Genomic DNA, 7,500 nt, shown 5'->3' on the forward strand with positions numbered 1-7,500 from the left:
TACTCTGCCAGCACTGCACCACTTCCCTCTTTACAATCCTGAACACCTCAGTGTTCTCAATTTTTTCACAAGGCACGATGTTTCAGGTACCTCTCAGCTTCCAAGAGCTGCACTACCGCCATTACAATCTGAGAAAATAGAATTATGGTCTGCAAAAAGCTTGACAGTCATTAAACCAATTTCGTCATTTCATTATAGAAGTCGTGCAAATCTAATAACAACATAGCAATTAAACTCACATTCCATAAGGAACTTCAGAAACGTCCCTTAGTTGTTCCTGCCATTTCTGGGATCCACCTTCAACCCGACTGGTTGAAAAGTGATGGTGAAGGGTGAGTCATATGTGGACCATTACCCAAGGTAGACCCGCGACATGAAGGACACTGAAGGCTGTCGAGGATGTCAGAAATCAATCCTTGTCAAGATTCTCATTCTCTCTACCGATATCTCGGTAAATGGCCTGATTCCTCCTTTGCCTCATCCACTAGATCTGACTAACTGAGATGATGGGAACTCAAACACCCTTTGCAGTAGCTTCTTCTTGAGGACACTGGACAACTCCATTACACCTGCTGTGAGAGCATGGCGACTTGGCAAGGTTTCCAATCACCTTCACTCTGAAATTATATCGATTCATAGTATGACGGTAGATTTCGTATAAGTTTTACACACAAAGGAAACCTGGAAATACCAGCCGTTTGCATGAATACAGGGGCATCGCTTTGAGACTTCTTACCTTACAATTTGTGACTTCTTCGGGCGCATGAGTCATCTCGGACCTAAGCATTGTGGTGAATGAAGCCAACTTCACAGGCAGCAACAGCAAACACCCGCGAGTCTCTCCAGCTCTGAACTCGGCCACATATACCACCTGCTTCGCAGTGTGCAGGATTCGGAGCCAAGCTTCGGCAATGTATTCCTTTTGCTGAACCAGGGCGCATTGCGGCCACCTCAATGAAGGCAGGTCTGCACATCTTGGAGAAAATGTTGTTACTTCCAAAAGTTGCTGCATATGCAACAGCCTTCATGCTGATGCATTGCAGGTGGCTGCTCCTCAGGTTCTGTCACGCAGTGATTAAAGACAGGTCGCGCTCTTCCATCTTTACGGTGATTGTGGAGCTGCATTGTGAGCTGCAGTCTGTCATACTTGGCAGCGAAATTGCGAAGATTGGTGGCTGAAGATGGAGACTGTGGAAACACTACATCCAAAAAGCAACTGTCGTCTGGATGCATAAGCAAACAGTGATGATTGCCTTAGGTTCACTTTTCAACATCTAAAAATAATAATAATAACAATAATAAAAATGTTTTTAGACATAGTCTTAGTGGTAAATTATTTAATAGATATACTATGACGGATCCAGAGATTATACGATATTTAATGATCGATTTATATAAAAGGACTCAAATGTCAATTCAAATGGGTTACATTACCCTCCAGTCAGAACGGCTTCTGCTCTGATAGGCATTTTCTGAAATTCTATGGAGTTTCCAATGTACCAGTAATTTTATCGCTTCTTCTAGGGAAAATATCCCAATCAATTGTTCCCTCTAGTTGTGTCTTCCAGCTACTGTGTACTGAACAGCGGCCATGATGGCCTTAGGAAGCAATGGATGGTTTCATTTGACTTCCAACTGGACGCCATGTCGTCCCCACCTGCCCTCGTGGTTGGCCTTGTAATTTCAATTCCGTATGTGGATCCGTTTTGCCCTATGGGGTAGAACTTGATCCAGATTCCCTTGGTGATAGTTTAGCTCTTCCTTCCAGGTGCGGGTTGGATCTAATCTGCATGGTGTACGTGGTGGGTGATGGCCTAGTGAAACGGTTACTGGTATTGGATGTGCTGTGAGACCATAAGTTGATAACTTTCTTCCTTGAGAGTAGCATAGGGCATGAACAATCTTTCAGAAATCAATGATGCTTTTCATGTCCAAACCAGCTTCAACGTTCAATTCCTCCTTCAGGAGAATCGCACATTCCATTCAAAACACAGTGGACGGAGCATTTCTTCGATCTTGCAGAATCAAACAAATGCATTTGGTTCTGCATTGTGATGGAGAATGCAATCGTGGCAGGTCTTCAGTACTGGAGCATCGCCTCTACCGTAAAGGAATATACAATTTTCATGAAACATCATCTGAATATGATAAAACTGGTCCATTTAGCACGAATTCTGATATTCTCAAGACGAAAGGTCTGTCGTCCCAGTATCAAGCTTATTACCAATAACTATAACCATACCTGAATGCCACAACCATGTTCTTTCTGGTGTCCAGTGAATGTTTTGCCGCTGTTCTAGCTTTATTTCTGCTGCTTACAGGTGTTTGTAAGTTACTGGCTTATACTGCATAATTATGTGGGCCACCAAGCTTCTCCAAGGCAATCACACTTGCATATTTGTATTTCTATCCTTCATGTTCTTGTATTCGACAGTGGAAATGACTTTAGTCGTGGCTCCTGCCAGCTGGACATCACAGGAGGCTCCCAAGACAATCGTCTTCTGGGCAGGAGTTGTCAGGATCAATTGAATCCATTTCCCCTCCTCTCGCCTCGACCAGATTTGCGGCAAGTCAGAACAGTTTGGCGTGGTAAGGCTCTCCAGCAATGACAATGTTCCCGCTGTGAAGAACAACATAATCAGAAGAAAAAAAACTCAGGCATCTGTGTATGACTTTTGATTATTTATTTGTGTGGTGTTGTTTTATGTAGTTTGGAGTGTCCATACACTTTCAGGATAATCAACCAAAATAAATCCCACTATACTTAATAAGTAAAAAATCAAAGCTGAGGCTGATGATTTAATACTTAGAAATGTAAATGAAATTGTGAATGTGCTGACTTACTGGATCTCAGCCTGTTCCAGGGTTGACAGGACTGCTGATCAGAGTGCATACAATTGGCACAAATTCTTTTCAGGAGAATTATCAGCATCACAAGAAAGTTTCCACATTTGCTCCTTTCTCTGCAATGTTGACGTCGGCGATCCCTTGACCCGACGCGGGATGAGGTCTTGGGCAGACCACATTGTGAAATTAACATGGACAATTCCCTAGTAATGATAACATCATCCTCTCTTCAATAAGGGCAGGGAGAATAAATGCTATGCCAACAGTGTGGTCTCTCAGAACTTCTGGACCATCTTCCATTCTAGACCAAAGAGTGGCCGTCTCGCTCTTTGATTTCCAAGGGCTATCAACTGTTCTTGTTGCCAAGCACAACATGGCACCAATAATGTAGGGTTCACTAGCCAAGGCACTGAGCTTGATGTTAGCTTGCCAGCTTAGCAATCTGGAGGCAAGACGTGCCCCCCATTTTTTTGGGGGGGGGGGGGGAAACTTTTTGGTCCATTAGCTTCAAGTTATCATATGCTGACCATATTTGATGGCTGCCTTCCAGATGTCGTGACCCTCTGTTTTCTTCTTCCAATCGGCCGAATCTTGAGTGGTTTCATGTACTTGGGAAAACCTTCAGCTGAAAATGAAAGAAACGTAAAGAAACTGAAATGCTTGTTCTTATAAAAATGCCATGGTAAAAACTGTTCTATTTATATTTAGAAAATGTTTTTTTCATGGATTAGAATGTATCCACTACAAGGAAGTTAGTGATGTGTTCTGACTCACTGAATGTGATAGATTGCGTACCAGTTTAGCAAACTTTCTCGTTGTCCTCCTGTGCGAACGACTTCCATGGAAGCCCTACCTTTTCAGCCGTAGAGTACATCATAGATTAGCCTTTGTATGATGATCTGCCAATTTCAACTACAAAAGAAAAATCGCAGAAACAGGATCAGTTATGCAACCTCCCACGAATATTCGAAGGCATTTTTCAATTCTGAGAGTGGAAAAAAAAAAGAAAAGACAAAAAGAATTAATCGAATTACCTGTAGCTTCATTTTTGATGATGATGTTTTCTGGAAAAGCTCCTTCAATTCCTATGAGTGGCTCCAACAATGATGAATAGCTTCCTTCCCTTTGTTAGCTGAGTGCAGAAATGTGCTCGCAGATTTCACCAGAATGGCTGCCTTCACGGATGTATGATGCCAGTTTCCAAGCGCCAGTATCAGCGGTTGCACTTCCATCTTCCGCAAAAGTATAGGAAAAGAATGCGGACTTGGGAATATACCTGGTCCTGTATGTGTCCTCAGAGGAGAACTCCATGAGGTCAGCTCCAACTGTAAAAGATTTACAATCTATCAAAACTTCATCAATAAGGAAATAAAAGCTGTATGCCCTCTAGGATAATATTTCAAACTACAAAAAAAATGATAATAAAATACTCATTTTAAAAGGCATCACACAAATTCTTACCTTCAATATTTAGGTTGAAGTACTGAGCTAGAACATTTTTGGTCCTGCATAATCACATATCATTAAAAGGTCCACTAGTTTTCTTGATGAATTTAGCCTCCACAAATGTGGCGGATTCAGAGGGGAAACGCCTGGTGCCACTGCTGAACACATTAACTTGGAACTCTTCTCCCACACTTCCTTCCCTTGCAATCACATCCAGCTTAATGCCACGAGAAATAGCAATCTGACCATAATTGAAGTTGACATAAGTCTCTACTGCCTTGTGTCCTTGCTCGTTGGTAAGAGTGGTCCACACTCCTGCAGCAATGCTGGCGGAATCAAGTTTGGCAGAAACAATGTGGTTTCTTTCTTCCTTGGTGTACGAAAGGGTCATTTCTGCTCTTCTTGGTGTTGAGGCACCAGCTGCTTCTACATTCATCTTAATGACCTTGTTACCTCTCTTGTTCTTGATGGCAGCAGTCACTAAGTACCCTCTCATGGAAGGATCTGCCTTCTCAACATACAGCTTGGCGATGGCTGGTTCACCAAGTGGCAGGGCATTAGCACGGAAGACATCAGGAATGTTCATGTCATAGCACACCTTGAGGCCAAATACTGGTTCCAAAGCACCAATGCAGGAGTTGCGCTGAATCCTGACATCTCTCATGGAGGAAGGAGAAATCTTAGTTATCTTCTTTCCCACAGCTTTGACAAGGTAAGTCTCAGCCTTGATGTTGAGTAGCTCCATCCTCTCAGGGATCTCCAGTTCCATCTCGATCTTCTTGTTTTCAGTTGTTCTGATTTTGATGGCAGCTCCAGTGGCACTAGAGATGGTGTTCTGCATCTCGATTCCCACCCTGGTAAAGCCGCATGCAAAGCCAACAAAACCAGTGGCTTGTACAGAAAGGCCTGGGAAGAATTTAATGCCGGTCTGGGAATTGCCGAGGTCGGAGAGGATCTGGCCAATGTTGACGTTGCCTTCCATCTTCACGCCAGCAACAGCAGTTCCAGCTAATTTCAGTCTGAGTGGTGTGCCCTGAATGGTCGGCAGTGAATAATCCATGGAAAGCTGAGCAGTTCTTGCTGTGTTCAGGTTGAGATCCTTCATATGCTCCAAAGAATTCTCAAAGAAAGAGAAGAAGGTCTCAATGAGTGTGTCAGCTGTGACGCCTTTGAGGCTTTCGGCAACATCTGCGTAAGTAATCTCGTGTCCCATGAATCGGGCGAATAGATCGGCGTGGACATGTGATCTGCTCCTCACCATACAGTTTGCCAAGAAAGTCCGAGAGATGGACAGAAGAAATCGATGGAACGCCTGGTCCTCAGAGTGTGCTTGATGTGCTCCATGACCTTGAGGCCTTTCTCTCCTGCAAAACCTGTAATGTCCTCCATAATCTTGCCAAATGTTGCTCTGTGTAGGTATCCCTGTGGGCCCAAGAGTTCTTCAATGATGGAATCAATTCCTTCAAAGCGCGCACCAATCTCTGCTATGTCCATGTGCATCTCATCCACATCTGCTTTCATTTTCAGGTTAACAGCACGAGGAATGAAAGATCCAGGAGCATAGATGATGTTCGATTCGAGGCCGGCACCCATGCCAAAGGCAGGGGCATGGTAAGCCACATCTATATTTCGAGAGAATTTCCTGAAGTCCCTCTCGAAGTCGGTAGGGATGACAACGTTGGCAAGGAGGTACCTGAGATTTTCTTTGGCAGGGCAGGTAGACTCTTGGATGTTGATCAGGTGACCCAAAACGAATCCACGCACTGAAATAAAGCAGTATCATATGATCATTCACCATCATTTTGAGATGGGTAATATTAATATGCTATCATTATAATAATGATCTCGTAATAGTTAAGGTTATTAGCAACATCTTTATTGTCTTTAATAATGTCTATGTTGGTCAAATAATAACAAGGAAAAATCGTTTGTAAAACACTATATAGATAAAAGAATACTATAGTGATAAGACTCAAACAGACTGCTTTGTGGTGGCATTGATATTAGTTTTTGGGGCTGATTTATAAGAGTAGTTAAGGTTTGAAAATGTGCATACCTTGGGTATTCTCTTCCTTTGAAATTTTTTCAATAATTGTTTCCAGGTGTTCCTGTTCAGCACATCGAATAGCAGCCAGATAGGAAGCGATGCGAACTTCGGTCTCAAAAGGCTGGTCGGGACGGCAATGTCAACTAGCTTCTCAACTGCCTGTAATGATTGAATTATACTATATTCACACATACCCAGTATGTTATTTGATCATCATATGATATTAAGTCAAAATCAATTTCATACTGTGTTCTCTTATACACTACTTACTGGACGGAAGCAGTTGGCTTGTCTGAAGGCTTGTGCTGCAGCTACCCGAACGCCGATTTCCAGTCCTTCTTCCTCAATGCACTGAATGGCTGCCCTTGTGACGGCAGGTGTAGCTACACCCATATTCCCCCTATTGCCTTGAAAATTGCAAGGGCTACTTCCTTGTCCTCAACACCAGCAGAAGGAGAAACAGTGACTTTGGACTCTAGTGGCCAGCTATCTCGGCAATTCTTGCAACTGGAGCTTCCTCATAACAAGCTGGAGTATGGCGGCAGTAGTTGTTTACCATGGAAGCAGCTGCCAGCAGCAATGAGGGCATTGGGTGAGGGCTTTCAAACAGTGGCGTGAGGGCCTTGACTGCCTCAATGTTGGGTCGTGGGGTGAGGTAGAGCGCTGCCGTGTACAGAGCGAGACGTCCCCCTGTTGCTCGTCCATTCTCGATTTCGTGGACCATGACCTTTACTGCACCAGACTCGTGGAGGAAAGCAACTGCGTCCAAGAAGATGCTCTCCAGCCTGGCAGAGTCACTGCAGTAATGTCCTTGTCTCACTTTCTGTGCAGTCTCCACCACAACTGTCTCAGGAACGCGACGTAACACATGGAGAGCCTTAGCAACCAAAGCAGCAGCTTCAGCCTCAACTGTGTCTTGGTTTGCACAGATATCAGTATGAGTTCATCCAGCTCAGGTGCCAGCTGTGGATCCTTCATTGTTTCATGGTTGTACAACAGGCTTTCAATGTGCACCTCTCCTGAATGGATGCCACTGATGGCTGAAGTGTCGGAGGACTCGGAGATGAAGCGAAGTGTTGAATCCTGACTGGCCTCCACGTACTTGTAGATTCCAATGGCAGGTCGAACGATGTTCCTGCCTGCACTGCGACTTGGATTCC

At 44.0% G+C, this 7,500-nt stretch overlaps 1 pseudogene; it reads right to left on the bottom strand.

Annotated features, from left to right (window-relative positions):
- Window positions 1-7,500, bottom strand: part of LOC119599171 — an 18,598-nt pseudogene that overhangs the window by 1,244 nt on the left and 9,854 nt on the right.

The sequence above is a fragment of the Penaeus monodon genome, chromosome 42, assembly GCF_015228065.2.
Source record: "Penaeus monodon isolate SGIC_2016 chromosome 42, NSTDA_Pmon_1, whole genome shotgun sequence".
Lineage (NCBI taxonomy): Eukaryota > Metazoa > Arthropoda > Malacostraca > Decapoda > Penaeidae > Penaeus > Penaeus monodon.